This window comes from Cotesia glomerata, linkage group LG6 (assembly GCF_020080835.1).
Source record: "Cotesia glomerata isolate CgM1 linkage group LG6, MPM_Cglom_v2.3, whole genome shotgun sequence".
Classification (NCBI taxonomy): Eukaryota; Metazoa; Arthropoda; class Insecta; order Hymenoptera; family Braconidae; genus Cotesia; species Cotesia glomerata.
This window is the reverse complement of record NC_058163.1, coordinates 27,724,984-27,743,523: the sequence shown is the minus strand read 5'-3', so window position 1 is coordinate 27,743,523 and position 18,540 is coordinate 27,724,984. Positions and strand designations below refer to the sequence as shown.

The following is an 18,540-nucleotide window of genomic DNA, read 5'->3' as shown; positions in this document are numbered from 1 at the left end:
CAATTCTGATGGTTATATTCGAGAAATTACAGATTATTTTGGATTCATTGCGTTTGGACCGAAAATCGACGATTTTCGAGGTTAGGGTACTATCGTAAAGTATTCAAATCGAAATTATTTTTTAAAGAACATTATTTTACATGATTACTTCTTAGAAATCACAGTATAAACATGGCTTGCACGAATTCTAATGGTTATATTCGAGAAATTTCTGATTATTTTGGATTCATTGCATTCGGACCGAAAATCGACGATTTTCCAAGTGAAGCGGTACTTCCTTAAAGTATTCAAATCGACTTTATATATTAAAAAACATTATTTTGAGTAATTTTTCCACAGATATCACTGTATAAACATGGTTTGCACTGATTCTCATGGTAATATTCGAGAAATTACTGATTATTTCGGATTCATTGCATTTGGACCGAAAATCGACGATTTTCCGAGTGAGGGTACTTCCTTAAAGTATTCAAATCGACTTTATATAATAAAAAACATTATTTTGAGTAATTTTTCCACAGATATCACTGTATAAACACGGCTTGCACGAATTCTAATGGTTACATTCGAGAAATTACTGATTTTTTTGGATTCATTGCGTTTGGACCGAAAATTGACGATTTTCCGAGTGAGATTACTTCCTTAAGGTGTTCAAATCGACTTTATTCTTTAAAGAACATTATTTTGAGTAACTTTTCCACAGAAATCACTGTATAGAAATGGCTTGCACAAATTCTGATGGTTATATTCGAGAAATTACTGATTACTTTGGATTCATTGGGTCTGGACCGAAAATCGACGATTTTCAGAAAGAGGGTACTTCCTTCAAGTATTTAAATCGACTTTATTTTTCAGAGAAAATTATTTTTAGTAATTTTTTCACAGAAATCTTTTTGTGAGAAAAAAATTTGTAAAGAATATTTTCACAGAAACTTCACATAATTTCACATAATTTCATGTAATTTCACATAATTTCAATCGATTTGTTTAAGAGATAAACATGTAATTTCACATAATTTCACATGATTCCAGTCATTTTTTTACAGAAATCATTGTATAAACATAACTTGCACGAATTCTGATGGTTACACTCGAGAAATTACAGATTATTTTGGATTCATTGCGTGTGGACCGAAAATCGACGATTTTCCGAGTGAGGGTGCTATCATAAAGTATTCAAATCGACTTTATATATTAAAGAACATTATTTTGAGTAATTTTTTCACAGATATCACTGTATAAACATGGCTTGCACGAATTCTAATGGTTACATTAGAGAAATTACTGATTATTTCGGATTCATTGCATTTGGACCGAAAATCGACGATTTTCCGAAAAACTGTACTTCCTTAAAGTATTCAAATCGACTTTATTTTTGGAAGAACATAATTTTTAGTAGTTTTTTCACAGAAAACACTCCATAAACATGGCTTGCACAAATTCTGATTGTAATATTCAAGAAATTACTGATTTTTTTGGATTCATTGCATTTGGACCGAAAATCGACGATTTTCCAAGTGAGGGTACTTCCTTAAAGTATTCAAATCGACTTTATTTATTCAAGAACATTATTTTGAGTAATTTTTCCACAGATATCACTGTATGAACATGGCTTGCACGAATTCTAATGGTTATATTCGAGAAATTACTGTTTTTTTTGGATTCATTGCATTTGGACCAAAAATCGACGATTTTCCATGTGAGGGTACTTCCTTAAAGTATTCAAATCGACTTTATTTTTTAAAGAACATTATTTTGACCAATTTTTTCACAAAAATCACTGTATAGTCATGGCTTGCACGAATTCTGATGGTTATATTCGAGAACCTACTGATTATTTCGAATTCATTGCGTTTGGACCGAAAATCGACGATTTTCCGAGTGAGGGTACTTCCTTAAAGTATTCAAATCAACTTTATATATTGGAGAACATTATTTTAACTAATTTTTTCACAGAAATGATTGTATAAACATAACTTGCACAAATTCTTATGGTTATATTCGGAGAATTACAGATAACTTTGGATTTATTGCGTTTAGACCGAAAATCGACGATTTTCCGAGTGAGGGTGCTATCGTAAAGTATTAAAATCGACTTTATTTTTCAAAGAACATTATTTAGAATAATTTTTTTACAGAAATCACTCTATAAACATGGCTTGCACGAATTCTAATTGTAATATTTAAGAAATTACTGATTTTTTTGGATTCATTGCATTTGGACCGAAAATCGACGATTTTCCAAATGAGGATACTTCCTTAAAGTATTCAAATCGACTTTATATATTAAAAAACATTATTTTGAGTAATTTTTCCACAGATATCACTGTATAAACATGGCTTGCACGAATTCTAATGGTTACATTCGAGAAATTACTGATTATTTCGGATTCATTGCATTTGGACCGAAAATCGACGATTTTCCGAAAAAGAGTACTTCCTTAAAGTATTCAAATCGACTTTATTTTTGGAAGAACATTATTTTAAGTAATTTTTACACAAAAAAAAAAAAATAAACATGGCTTGCACGAATTCTGATTGTAATATTCAAGAAATTACTGATTTTTTTGGATTCATTGCGTTTGGACCGAAAATTGACGATTTTCCGAGTGAGATTACTTCCTTAAGGTGTTCAAATCGACTTTATTCTTTAAAGGACATAATTTTGAGTGATTTTTCCACAGAAATCACTGTATAAACATGGCTTGCACAAATTCTGATGGTTATATTCGAAGAATTACAGATAACTTTGGTTTCCTTGCGTTTGGGCCGAAAATCGACGATGTTTCAGGTAAGGGTACTACGGTAAAGTATTTAAATTGACTTTATATATTAGTGAACATCATTTTGAGTAATTTTTTCACAGATATCACTGTATAAACATAGCTTGCACGAATTCTAATAGTTACATTCGAGAAATTACTGATTTTTTTGGATTAATTGCATTTGGCCCGAAAATCGACGATTTTCCAAGTGAGGGTACTTCCTTAAAGTATTCAAATCGACTTTATTTTTCGAAGAACATTATTTTGAGTAATTTTTTCACAGATATTACTATATAAACATGGCTTGCACGAATTCTAATGGTTATATTCGAGAAATTACTGATTATTTTGGATTCATTGAGTTTGGACCGAAAATCGACGATTTTCCGAATGAGAGTACTTTCTTAAAGTATTCAAATCGACTTTATTTTTCAAAGAACATTATTTTCATTAACTTATAAACAGAAATCACTGTATAAACATGGCTTGCACAAATTCTGATGGTTGAATTTGAAGAATTATAGATAACTTTGGAGTTATTGCGATTGACCAAAAATCGACGATATTCCGAGTAAGGGTACATCCTTAAAGTACTCAAATCGACTTTATTTTTCAAGGAACATGATTTTAAGTAATTCTTGCACAGAAATCACTGTATAAACATGGTTTGCACAGATTCTGATGGTTATATTCAAGAACCTACTGATTTTTTCGGATTCATTGCGTTTGGACCGAATATCGACGATTTTCCGAGTGAGGGTGCTATCGTAAAGTATTCAAATCGTCTTTATTTTTTAAAGAACATTATTTTAAGTAATTTTTTCACAGAAATCACTGTATAGATATAGCTTGCCCAAATTCTGATGGTTATATTCGAAGAATTACAGATAACTTTGGATTTATTGCGTTTGGATCGAAAATCGACGATTTTCAGAAAGAAGGTACTTCCTTCAAGATTTCAAATCGACTTTATTTTCTTAAGAACATTATTTTTAGTAATTTTTCCACAGAAAACACTCTATAAACATGGCTTGCACAGATTCTGATGATTATATTCAAGAACCTACTGATTACTTCGAATTCATTGCGTTTGGACCGAAAATCGAAGATTTTCCGAGTGAGGGTACTTCCTTAAAGTATTCAAATCGACTTTATTTTTCAAGGAACATGATTTTAAGTAATTTTTGCACAGAAATCACTGTATAAACATAGCTTGCCCAAATTTTGATGGTTATATTCGATAAATTACTGATTATTTTGGATTCATTGAGTTTGGACCGAAAATCGACGATTTTCCGAATGAGAGTACTTTCTTAAGGTATTCAAATCGACTTTATTTTTTAAAGAACATTATTTTCATTAACTTATCAACAGAAATCACTGTATAAACATGGCTTGCACAAATTCTGATGGTTGAATTTGAAGAATTATAGATAACTTTGGAGTTATTGCGATTGACCGAAAATCGACGATATTCCGAGTAAGGGTACATCCTTAAAGTATTCAAATCGACTTTATTTTTTATAGAACATTATTTTGAGTAATTTTTTCACAGAAATCTTTTTGTGAGAAAAAAATTTGCAAAGAATTTTTTCACAGAAACTTCACATAATTTCACATAATTTCAATCGATTTGATTAAGAGATAAACATGTAATTTCACATAATTTCACATGATTTCAGTCATTTTTTCACAGAAATTACTGTATAAACATGGCTTGCACGAATTCTGATGGTTACATTCGAGAAATTACTGATTATTTCGGATTCATTGCATTTGGACCGAAAATCGACGATTTTCCAAGTGAGGGTACTTCCTTAAAGTATTCAAATCGACTTTATTTTTTGAAGAACATTATTTTGAGTAATTTTTTCACAGATATTACTATATAAACATGGCTTGCACGAATTCTAATAGTTATATTCGAGAAATTACTGATTATTTCAGATTCATTGCATTTGGACCGAAAATCGACGATTTTCCGAAATAGAGTAATTCCTTCAAGTATTCAAATCGACTTTATTTTCAGAGGACATTATTTTAAGTATTTGCTTAATGGAAAACACTGTATAAACATAGCTTGCACGATTTCTGATGGTTATACCACTGTTTTACCATCAGTCGGTAAAACAGATTCCTGTTTTACCATCAGTCGGTAAAACAGGAAAATACCGAAAAGCGCGTATTTGGACGAATAAGTGTAGCTACCATATTGTATTTACAGAATTACACATGACTTTGGGTTTATTGCGGTTGAAACGGAAATAATCGATTTTCCGAGTGAGGGTACTTTTTGAAAGTATTTGAATCGACTTTATTTCTTAAAAAACATTATTTTGAGTATAATTTTCATAGAAATCACTGTATAAACATAGCTTGCACGATTTCTAATGGTTGTACCACTGTTTTACCATCAGTCGGTAAAACAGGAAAATACCGAAAAGCGCGTATTTGGACGAATAAGTGTAGCTACCATATTGTATTTACAGAATTACACATGACTTTGGGTTTATTGCGGTTGAAACGGAAATAATCGATTTTCCGAGTGAGGGTACTTTTCGAAAGTATTTGAATCGCCTTTATTTCTTAGAGAACATTATTTTGAGTAATATTTTCATAGAAATCACTGTATAAACATAGCTTGCACGATTTCTAATAGTTATACCACTGTTTTACCATCAGTCGGTAAAACAGATTCCTGTTTTACCATCAGTCGGTAAAAGAGGAAAATACCGAAAAGCGCGGACTTGGACGAATAAGTGTGGCTACCATATTGTATTTACAGAATTACACATGACTTTGGGTTTATTGCGGTTGAAACGGAAATAATCGATTTTCCGAGTGAGCCATGATAGCCAAGTTGGCCGCAACTTTCTGTCAATCTACTGCCGCAACTTGTCACCAACTTGGCGGCAACTCTTGGAAAGTAACTCGGTTGGTGTCAACTTGTTCACCAAGTTGTCACCAAGTTGTCGGCAAAAGTTGCTCTGAAACTTTTTCACACCAAGTTGACGATAAGTTTCTCAAGAAATTTGGCGACATATTGCGGCAGTAGATTGGTCTCTTTTTTCTCAGAAACTTGTAGCCAACTTGGCGCCAACAGTTACGAATTCGGAAGTTGACCGCAAGTTGTCGCTAAGTTGGTGGCAACTATCTGACACCAACTTGGTTGGTCTGAAACTGTGGCTATCAGGGAGGGTACTTTTTGAAAGTATTTGAATCGACTTTATTTCTTAAAAAACATTATTTTAAGTATTAATTTCATAGAAATAACTGTATAAACATAGCTTGCACGATTTCTAATGGTTATACCACTGTTTTACCATCAGTCGGTAAAACAGATTCCTGTTTTACCATCAGTCGGTAAAACAGATTCCTGTTTTACCATCAGTCGGTAAAACAGGAAAATACCGAAAAGCGCGTATTTGGACGAATAAGTGTGGCTATCATATTGTATTTACAGAATTACACATGACTTTGGGTTTATTGCGGTTGAAACGGAAATAATCGATTTTCCGAGTGAGGGTACTTTTTGAAAGTATTTGAATCGCCTTTATTTCTTAAAAAACATTATTTTGAGTATTATTTTTATAGAAATCACTGTATAAACATAGCTTGCACGATTTCTGATGGTTATACCACTGTTTTACCATCAGTCGGTAAAACAGATTCCTGTTTTACCAACAGTCGGTAAAACAGGAAAATACCGGAGAGCGCTGATTTGGACGAATAAGTATGGCTACCATTTTGTATTTACAGAATTACAGATAACTTAGGGTTCATTGCGGTTAAAACGGAAATAATCGATTTTCCGAGTAAGGGTACTTTTTGAAAGTATTTGAATCGACTTTATTTTTTTAAGAACGTTATTTTAAGTATTATTTTCATAGAAATCACTGTATAAACATGGCTTTTACGAATTCTGATAGTTATATTCGAGAAATTACTGATTATTTCGGATTCATTGAGTTTGGACCGAAAATTGACGATTTTCCAGGTAAGTGTACTATCGACAAGTATTTAAGTCGACTTTATTTTTTAAAGAACATTATTTTAAGTCATTTATTGACAGAAATCACTGTATAAACATGGCTTGCACGAATTCTGATGGTAATATTCGAGAAATTACTGATTATTTTGGATTCATTGCGTTTTGAGCGAAAATCGACGATTTACCGAGTGAGGGTACTTCCTTAAAGTATTCAAATCAACTTTATTTTTTAAAGAACATTATTTAAAGTTATTCTTTGATAGAAATCACTGTATAAACATGGCATTCACAAATTCTGATGGTATTATTCGAGAAATTACTGATTATTTTAAATTCATTGCGTTCAGACAAAAAATCGATGATTTTCCAGGTAGGGGTACTTCCTTAAAGTATTCAAATCGACTTTATTTTTTATAGAACATCATTTCGAGTAATTTTTTCACAGAAATCACTTTATAAACATGGCTTGCACGAATTCCGATGGTTAGATTCGAAAAATTACTGATTATTTTGGATTTATTGTGGATGGACCGAAAATCGACGATGTTCAAGGTAAGAGTACTATCGTAAAGTATTCAAATCGACTTTATTTTTTAAAAAACATTATTTTAAGTTATTTTTTCACAGAAATAACTGTATAAACATGGCATGCACGAATTCTGACGGTTTTATTCGATAAATTACTGATTATTTTAGATTCATTGAGTTTGGACAAAAAATCGACGATTTTCCAGGTAAGGGTACTATCGTAAAGTATTCAAATCGACTTTATTTTTTATAGAACATTATTTTGAGTGATTTTTTCACAGAATTCACTGTATAATTATGGCTTGCACAAATTCTGATGGTTATATTCGAAGAATTATAGATAACTTTGGATTTATTGCGATCGGACCGAAAATCGACGATTTTCCGAGTGAGGGTACTTCCTTAAAGTATTTAAATCGACTTTATTTTTGGAAGAACATTATTTTAAGTCATTTTTTCACAGAAATCACTGTATAAACATGGCTTGCACAAATTCTGATGGTTATATTCAAAGAATTACTGATTATTTTGGATTCGTTGCTTTTGGAGCAAAAATCGACGATTTAGCGAGTGAGGGTGCTATCGTAAAGTATTCAAATCGACTTTATTTTTTGAAGAACATTATTTCAAGTAATGTTTCGACAAAAATCACTGTATAAACATGGCTTGCACCAATTCTGATGGTTATATTCGAGAAATTACTGATTATTTTGGATTCATTGCGTTTTGAGCGAAAATCGACGATTTACCGAGTGAGGGTAGTTCCTTAAAGTATTCAAATCGACTTTATTTCTTAAATAACATTATTTTAAGTCATTTTTTCACAGAAATCACTGTATAAATATGGCTTGCACAAATTCTGATGGTTTTATTCGAGATATTACTGATTATTTTGGATTCATTGGGTCTGGACCGAAAATTGACGATTTTTCGAAAGAGGGTACTTCCTTAATGTATTCAAATCGACTTCATTTTTTAAAGAACATTATTATAAGTAATTTTTTCACAGAAATCACTGTATGAACATGGCTTGCACTAATTCTGATGGTTATATTCGAGAACCTACTGATTATTTTGGATTCATTGCGTTTTGACCGAAAATCGACTATTTTCCAATTCAGGGTACTTCCTTAAAGTATTCTAATCGACTTTATTTTTCAAAAAACATTATTCTAAGTAATTTTTTCACAGAAATCACTGTATGAACATGGCTTGCACTAATTCTCATGGTAATATTCACGAAATTACTGATTATTTCAAATTCATTGCGTTTGGACCAAAAATCGACGATTTTCCAGGTAGGGGTACTTCCTTAAAGTATTCAAATCGACTTTATTTCTTAAATAACATTATTTTAAGTCATTTTTTCACAGAAATCACTGTATAAATATGGCTTGCACAAATTATGATGGTAATATTCGAGAAATTTCTGATTATTTTCGATTCATTGCGTTTGGACCAAAAATCGACGATTTTTCAGGTAAGGGTACTACGATAAAGTATTCAAATCGACTTTATTTTTCAAGGAACATTATTTTAAGTAATTTTTTCACAGAAATCACTGTATAAACATGGCTTGCACAAATTCTGATGGTTATATTCAAAGAATTACTGATTATTTTGGATTCGTTGCTTTTGGAGCAAAAATCGACGATTTAGCGAGTGAGGGTGCTATCGTAAAGTATTCAAATCGACTTTATTTTTTGAAGAACATTATTTTAAGTAATTTTTTTATAAAATCACTGTAGAAAACATGGCTTGCACGAATTCTGATGGTAATATTCGAGAAATTACTGATAATTTCTGATTTATTGCGTTTGGACCGAAAATCGACGAATTTCCGAGTGAGAGTACTTCCTTAAACTATTCAAATCGACTTTATTTTTTGAAGAACATTATTTCAAGTAATTTTTCGACAAAAATCACTGTATAAACATGGCTTGCACCAATTCTGATGGTTATATTCGAGAAATTACAGATTATTTTGGATTCATTGGGTCTGGACCAAAAATCGACGATTTTCCAGGTAAGGGTACTATCGTAAAGTATTCTAATCGACTTTATTTTTCAAAAAACATTGTTTTAAGTAATTTTTTCACAGAAATCACTGTATGAACATGGCTTGCACTAATTCTCATGGTAATATTCGAGAAACTACTGATTATTTTGGATTCATTGGGTCTGGACCGAAAATCGACGATTTTTCGAAAGAGGGTACTTCCTTAAAGTATTCAAATCGACTTTATTTTTCAAGGAACATTATTTTAAGTAATTTATTTACAGAAATCACTGTATAAACATGGCTTGCACTAATTCTCATGGTAATATTCGAGAAATTACTGATTACCTTGGATTTATTGCGTTTGGACGGAAAATCGACGATTTTCCGAAGAAGGGTACTTCCTTAAATTATTCAAACCGACTTTATTTTTTGAAAAACATTATTTTGAGTAATTTTTTCACAGAATTTACTGTATAAACATGGCTTGTACGAATTCTGATGGTTATATTCGAGAAATTACTGATTATTTTGGATTCATTGCGTTCGGACCGTAAATCGACGATTTTCCAGGTAAGGGTACTATCGTAAAGTATTCAAATCGACTTTATTTTTTATAGAACATTATTTTGAGTATGTTTTTCACAGAAATCACTGTATAAACATAGCTTGCACTAATTCTGATGGTTATATTCGAGAAATTACTAATTATTTTGGATTCATTGGGTCTGGACCAAAAATCGACGATTTTCCGAGTGAGAGTTCTTCCTTAAGGTATTCAAATCGACTTTATTTTCTAAAGAACATTATTTTGAGTAATTTTTTCACAGAAATCACAGTATAAACATGGCTTGCACGAATTCTAATGGTTATATTCGAGGAATTACCGATAACTTTGTATTTATTGCGTTAGGACCGAAAAGCGACTATTTTCCGAGTGAGGGTGCTATCGTAAAGTGTTCAAATCGACTTTATTTTTTGCAAAACATTATTTTAAATGATTTCTTCTCAGAAATCACAGTATAAACATGGCTTGCACAAATTCTCATGACGATATTCGAGAAATTACAGATTATTTCGAATTTATTGCGTTCGGACCGAAAATCGACGATTTTCCGAGTGAGGGTGCTATCGTAAAGTATTCAAATCGACTTTATTTTTTAAAAAACATTATTTTAATTGATTTCTTCTTTGAAATCAAGATATAAACATGGCTTGCACAAATTCTGAAAGTTATAATCTAAGAATTACAGATGACTTTGAATGTATTGCGGTTGGACTAAAAATCGACGATTTACCGAGTGAGGGTACTTCCTTAAGGTACTCAGATCGACTTTATTTTTTAGAGAACATTATTTTAAATGATTTCTTCTCAGAAATCACGATATAAACATAGCTTGCACAAATTCTGATGGTTATATTCCAGAACCTACTGATTATTTTGGATTTATTGCGTCCGGACCGAAAATCGACGAATTTCCGAGTGAAGGTACTTCCTTAAAGTATTAAATCGACTTTATTTTTGAAAGAACATTATTTTAAGTCATTTTTTCACAGGAATCACTGTATAAATATGGCTTGCACGAATTCTGATGGTTATATTCGAGAAATTACAGATTATTTTGGATTCATTGCGTTTGGACCGAAAATCGGAGATTTTCCAAGTGAATGTACTTCCTTCAAGTATTCAAATAGACTTTATTTTCAGAAGAACATTATTTTAAGTATTATTTTCATAGAAATCACTGTATAAACATAGCTTGCACGATTTCTAATGGTTATACCACTGTTTTACCATCAGTCGGTAAAACAGATTCCTGTTTTACCATCAGTCGATAAAACAGGGAAATACCGAAAAGAGCGTATTTGGACGAATAAGTGTGGCTATCATATTGTATTTACAGAATTACACATGACTTTGGGTTTATTGCGGTTGAAACGGAAATAATCGATTTTCCGAGTGAGGGTATTTTTTGAAAGTATTTGAATCGACTTTATTTTTTAAAGAACATTATTTTGAGTATTATTTTCATAGAAATCACTGTATAAACATAGCTTGCACGATTTCTAATGGTTATACCACTGTTTTACCATCAGTCGGTAAAACAGATTCCTGTTTTACCATCAGTCGGTAAAACAGGAAAATACCGAAAAGCGCGTATTTGGACGAATAAGTGTGGCTACCATATTGTATTTACAGAATTACACATGACTTTGGGTTTATTGCGGTTGAAACGGAAATAATCGATTTTCCGAGTGAGGGTACTTTTTGAAAGTATTTGAATCGACTTTATTTCTTAAAGAACATTATTTTGAGTATTATTTTCATAGAAATCACTGTATAAACATAGCTTGCACGATTTCTGATGGTTATACCACTGTTTTACCATCAGTCGGTAAAACAGATTCCTGTTTTACCATCAGTCGGTAAAACAGGAAAATACCGAAAAGCGCGGATTTGGACGAATAAGTGTGGCTACCATATTGTATTTACAGAATTACACATGACTTTGGGTTTATTGCGGTTGAAACGGAAATAATCGATTTTCCGAGTGAGGGTATTTTTTGAAAGTATTTGAATCGACTTTATTTCTTAAAGAACATTATTTTGAGTATTATTTTCATAGAAATCACTGTATAAACATAGCTTGCACGATTTCTGATGGTTATACCACTGTTTTACCATCAGTCGGTAAAACAGATTCCTGTTTTACCATCAGTCGGTAAAACAGGAAAATACCGAAAAGCGCGTATTTGGACGAATAAGTGTGGCTATCATATTGTATTTACAGAATTACACATGACTTTGGGTTTATTGCGGTTGAAACGGAAATAATCGATTTTCCGAGTGAGAGTATTTTTGAAAGTATTTGAATCGACTTTATTTTTTAAAGAACATTATTTTGAGTATTATTTTCATAGAAATCACTGTATAAACATAGCTTGCACGATTTCTGATGGTTATACCACTGTTTTACCATCAGTCGGTAAAACAGATTCCTGTTTTACCATCAGTCGGTAAAACAGGAAAATACCGAAAAGCGCGGATTTGGACGAATAAGTGTGGCTATCATATTGTATTTACAGAATTACACATGACTTTGGGTTTATTGCGGTTGAAACGGAAATAATCGATTTTCCGAGTGAGGGTACTTTTTGAAAGTATTTGAATCGACTTTATTTCTTAAAGAACATTATTTTGAGTATTATTTTCATAGAAATCACTGTATAAACATAGCTTGCACGATTTCTGATGGTTATACCACTGTTTTACCATCAGTCGGTAAAACAGATTCCTGTTTTACCATCAGTCGGTAAAACAGGAAAATACCGAAAAGCGCGTATTTGGACGAATAAGTGTGGCTATCATATTGTATTTACAGAATTACACATGACTTTGGGTTTATTGCGGTTGAAACGGAAATAATCGATTTTCCGAGTGAGGGTACTTTTTGAAAGTATTTGAATCGACTTTATTTCTCAGAGAACATTATTTTGAGTATTATTTTCATAGAAATCACAGTATAAACATAGCTTGCACGATTTCTGATGGTTATACCACTGTTTTACTATCAGTGAGTAAAACAGATTCCTGTTTTACCATCAGTCGGTAAAACAGGGAAATACCGAAAAGCGCGTATTTGGACGAATAAGTGTGGCTATCATATTGTATTTACAGAATTACACATGACTTTGGGTTTATTGCGGTTGAAACGGAAATAATCGATTTTCCGAGTGAGGGTACTTTTTGAAAGTATTTGAATCGACTTTATTTTTTAAAGAACATTATTTTGAGTATTATTTTCATAGAAATCACTGTATAAACATGGCTTGCACAAATTCTGATGGTTATATTCGAGAAATTACTGATTACTTTGGATTTATTGCGTTTGGACCGAAAATCGACGATTTTCCAGGTGAGGGTACTATCGTAAAGTATTCAAATCGACTTTATTTTTTAAAGAACATTATTCTAAGTAATTTTTTCACAGAAATCACTGTATAAACATGGCTTGCACAAATTCTGATGGTTATATTCGAGGAATTATAGATAACTTTGGATTCATTGCGTTTGGACCGAAAATCGACGATTTTCCGAGTGAGGGTACTTCCTTAAAGTATTCAAATCGACTTTATTTTTCAAGGAACATTATTTTGAGTTATTCTTTCACAGAAATCACTGTATAAACTCGGCATGCACGAATTCTGATGGTTTTATTTGATAAATTACTGATTATTTTGGATTCATTGAGTTTGGACGAAAAATCGACGATTTTCAAGGTAAGGGTACTATCGTCAAGTAATCAAATCGACTTTATTTTTTATAGAACATTATTTTGAGTATGTTTTTCACAGAAATCACTGTATAAACATAGCTTGCACAAATTCTGATGGTTATATTCGAAGAATTATAGATTACTTTGGATTCATTGCGTTTGGACCGAAAATCGACGATTTTCCGAGTGAGAGTTCTTCCTTAAGGTATTCAAATCGACTTTATTTCTTAAAGAACATTATTTTGAGTAATTTTTCCACAGAAATCACTGTATAAACATGGCTTGCACTAATTCTCATGGTAATATTCGAGAAATTACTGATTACCTTGGATTCATTGCGTTTGGACCGAAAATCGACGATTTTCCGAGTGAGAGTACTTCCTTAAGGTATTCAAATCGACTTTATTTTTTAAAGAACATTATTTTAAGTAATTTTTTCACAGAAATCACTGTATAAACATAGCTTGCTCAAATTTTGATGGTTATATACAAAGAATTATAGATAATTTTGGATTTATTGCGATTGGACCGAAAATCAACGATATTCCGAGTCAGGGTACTTCCTTAAAGTACTCAAATCGACTTTATTTTTCAAGGAACATTATTTTAAGTAATTTTTTTACAGAAATCACTGTATAAACATGGCTTGCACCAATTCTGATGGTTTTATTCGACTAATTACAGATTATTTTGGATTCATTGCGTTTGGACCGAAAATCGACGATTTTCCAGGTAAGGGTACTATCGTAAAGTATTCAAATCGCTTTTATTTTTTAAAGAACATTATTTTACATGATTACTTCTTAGAAATCACGATATAAACATGGCTTGCACAAATTCTGATGGTTATATTCGAGAAACTACTGATTATTTTTGATTTATTGCGTTTGGACCGAGTATCGACGATTTTCAGAAAGAGGGAACTTCCTTAAAGTATTCAAATCGACTTTATTTCCTCAAGAACATTATTTTTAGTAATTTTTTCACAGAAAACACTCTATAAACATGGCTCGCACAGATTCTGATGGTTATATTCAAGAACCTACTGATTTTTTTGGATTCATTGCGTTTGGACCGAAAATCGACGATTTTCCAGGTAAGGGTACTATCGTAAAGTATTCAAATCGACTTTATTTTTTCAGGAACATGATTTTTAGTAATTTCTTCACGGAAATCACTGTATAAACATGGCTTGCACAGATTCTTATGGTAATATTCGAGAAATTACTGAATATTTTGGATTCATTGCGTTTGGACCGAAAATCGACGATTTTCCAAGTGAGGGTGCTATCGTAAAGTATTCAAATCGACTTTATTTTTTAAAAAACATTAATTCAAATGTTTTCTTTTTAGAAATCACGATATAAACATAGCTTGCACAAATTCTGATGGTTATATTCGAGAAATTACAGATTATTTCGGATTCATTGCGTTTGGACCGAAAATCGACGATTTTTCGAGTGAGGGTACTTCTTTAAAGTATTGAAATCGACTTTATTTTTCAAGGAACATTATTTTAAGTAATTAATTCACAGAAATCACTGTATAAACATGGCTTGCACTAATTCTCATGGTAATATTCGAGAAATTACTGATTATTTTGGATTCATTGGGTCTGGACCGAAAATCGACGATTTTTCGAAAGAGGGTACTTCCTTAAAGTATTCAAATCGACTTTATTTTTTTAAGAACATTATTTTGAGTAACTTTTCCACAGAAATTACTGTATAAACATGGCTTGCACAAATTCTGATGGTTATATTCGAGAAATTACTAATTATTTTGGATTCATTGGGTCTGGACCGAAAATCAACGATTTTTTGAGTGAGGGTACTTCCTTAAAGTATTCAAATCGACTTTATTTTTTCAAGAACATGATTTCTAGTAATTTTTACACGGAAATCACTGTATAAACATGGCTTGCACGGATTCTAATGGTAATATTCGAGAAATTACTGAATATTTTGGATTCATTGCGTTTGGACCAAAAATCGACGATTTTCCAGGTAAGAGAACCATCGTAAAGGATTCAAATCGACTTTATTTTTGAAAGAACATTATTTTAAGTCATTTTTCCACAGAAATAAGTGTATAAACATAACTTGCACAAATTCTGATGGTTATATTCGAGAAATTACTGATTACTTTGGATTCATTGGGTCTGGACCGAAATTCGACGATTTTCCGAAAGAGGGTACTTCCTTAAAGTATTCAAATCGACTTTATTTTTCAAGGAACATTATTTGAAGTAATTTTTTTACAGAAATTCTAATATAAACATGGCTTGCACAAATTCTGATGGTTATATTCGAAAATTTACAGATTATTTTGGATTCATTGCGTTTGGACCGAAAATCGACGATTTTCAGAAAGATGGTACTACCTTAAAGTATTCAAATCGACTTTATTTTCATAAGAACATTATTTTTAGTAATTTTTTAGAAGAAAACACTCTATAAACATGGCTTGCACGAATTCTAATGGTTATATTCGAGAAATTACTAATTATTTTGGATTCATTGGGTCTGGACCAAAAATCGACGATTTTCCAGGTACGAGAACCATCGTAAAGGATTTAAATCGACTTTATTTTTGAAAGAACATTATTTTGTCATTTTTTCACAGATATCAGTGTAGAAACATAACTTGCACAAATTCTGATGGTTATATTCAAGAAATTACTGATTACTTTGGATTCATTGGGTCTGGACCGAAATTCGACGATTTTCCGAAAGATGGTACTTCCTTAAAGTATTCAAATCGACTTTATTTTTCAAGGAACATTATTTGAAGTAATTTCTTCATGGATATCACTGTATAAACATGGCTTGCACGAATTCTAATGGTAATATTCGAGAAATTACTGAATATTTTGGATTCATTGCGTTTGGACCAAAAATCGACGATTTTCCAGGTAAGAGAACCATCGTAAAGGATTCAAATCGACTTTATTTTATAAAGAACATTATTCTAAGTAATTTTTTCACAGAAATCACTGTATAAACATGGCTTGCACTGATTCTCATGGTAATATTCGAGAAATTACTGATTATTTTGGATTCATTGCGTTTCGACCAAAAATAGACGATTTTCCAGGTAAGGGTACTATCGTAAAGTATTCAAATCGACTTTATTTTTTAAAGAACATTATTTTAAGTAATTTTTTCACAGAAATCACTGTATAAACATGGCTTGCACTAATTCTCATGGTAATATTCGAGAAATTACTGATTATTTTGAATTCATTGGGTCTGGACCGAAAATCGACGATTTTCCGAAAGAGGGTACTTCCTCAAAGTATTCAAATCGACTTTATTTTTCGAGGAACATTATTTTAAGTAATTTTTTCGCAGGAATACCTGTATAAACATTGCTTTCACGAATTCTGAAGGTTATATTCGAGATATTACTGATTACTTTGGATTTATTGCGTTTTGATGGAAAATCGACGATTTTCCGATAGAGGGTACTTCATTAAAGTATTCAAATCGACTTTATTTTTTCAAGAACATGATTTTTAGTAATTTATTCACAGAAATCACTGTATAAACATGGCTTGCACTGATTCTCATGGTAATATTCAAGAAATTACTGATTATTTTGGATTCATTGGGTCTGGATCGAAAATCGACGATTTTCCAGGTAAGAGAACCATCGTAAAGTATTCAAATCGACTTTATTTTTTAAAGAACATTTTTTTAAGTAATTTTGTCACAGAATTCACTGTATAAACATAACTTGCAAAAATTCTGATGGTTATATTCGAAGAATTACTGATTATGTTGGATTCATTGCGTTTGGAGCGAAAATCGACGATTTACCGAATGAGGGTGCTTCCTTAAAGTATTCAAATCGACTTTATTTTTCAAGGAACATTATTTTAAGTAATTTTTCACAGAAATCACTGTATAAACACGGCTTGCACGAATTCTGATGGTTACATTCGAGAAATTACAGATTATTTTGGATTTATTGCGTTTGGACCGAAAATCGACGATTTTCAGAAAGATGGTACTACCTTAAAGTATTCAAATCGACTTTATTTTCATAAAAACATTATTTTTAGTAATTTTTTAGAAAAAAACACTCTATAAACATGGCTTGCACGAATTCTAATGGTTATATTCGAGAAATTACTAATTATTTTGGATTCATTGGGTCCGGACCAAAAATCGACAATTTTCCAGGTACGAGAACCATCGTAAAGGATTTAAATCGACTTTATTTTTGAAAGAACATTATTTTGTCATTTTTCACAGAAATCAGTGTATAAACATGGCTTGCATGAATTCCGATGGTTATATTCGAGAAATTACTGATAATTTTGGATTTATTGCGTTTGGACGGAAAATCGACGATTTTCCGAAAGAGGGTACTTCCTTCAAGTATTCAAATCGACTTTATTTTTCAAGGAAGATTATTTGAAGTAATTTTTCCACAGAAATCACTGTATAAACATGGCTTGCACGAATTCTAATGGTAATATTCGAGAAATTACTGAATATTTTGGATTCATTGCGTTTGGACCAAAAATCGACGATTTTCCAGGTAAGAGAACCATCGTAAAGGATTCAAATCGACTTTATTTTTTAAAGAACATTATTTTAAGTAATTTTTTCACAGAAATCACTGTATAAACATAGCTTGCACTGATTCTCATGGTAATATTCGAGAAATTACTGATTATTTTGGATTCATTGCGTTTGGACCAAAAATCGACGATTTTTCAGGTAAGGGTACTATCGCAAAGTATTCAAATCGACTTTATTTTTTAAAGAACATTACTCTAAGTAATTTTTTAACAGAAATCACTGTATAAACATGGCTCGCACTAATTCTCATGGTAATATTCGAGAAATTACTGATTACTTTGGATTCATTGGGTCTGGACCGAAATTTGACGATTTTCCGAAAGAGGGTACTTCCTCAAAGTATTCAAATCGACTTTATTTTTCGAGAAACATTATTTTAAGTAATTTT

General features: G+C 31.6%; 2 long non-coding RNA genes across 3 annotated transcripts; both read left to right on the top strand.

Moving 5' to 3' along the window:
- Positions 1-431: 431 nt before the first annotated feature.
- On the top strand, positions 432-17,485 carry LOC123267270. Of its 2 annotated transcripts, none has more exons than XR_006509996.1 (3): positions 432-446; positions 7,384-7,490; positions 17,459-17,485. It is a non-coding gene; the product is annotated as an uncharacterized LOC123267270 (long non-coding RNA). The 2 variants fall into 2 exon arrangements; XR_006509997.1 differs by lacking the exon at positions 17,459-17,485 and adding an exon at positions 7,748-7,779.
- LOC123267269 lies at positions 3,992-4,245 on the top strand. Its single transcript, XR_006509995.1, has 2 exons — positions 3,992-4,083; positions 4,140-4,245. It is a non-coding gene; the product is annotated as an uncharacterized LOC123267269 (long non-coding RNA).
- Positions 17,486-18,540: the final 1,055 nt, after the last annotated feature.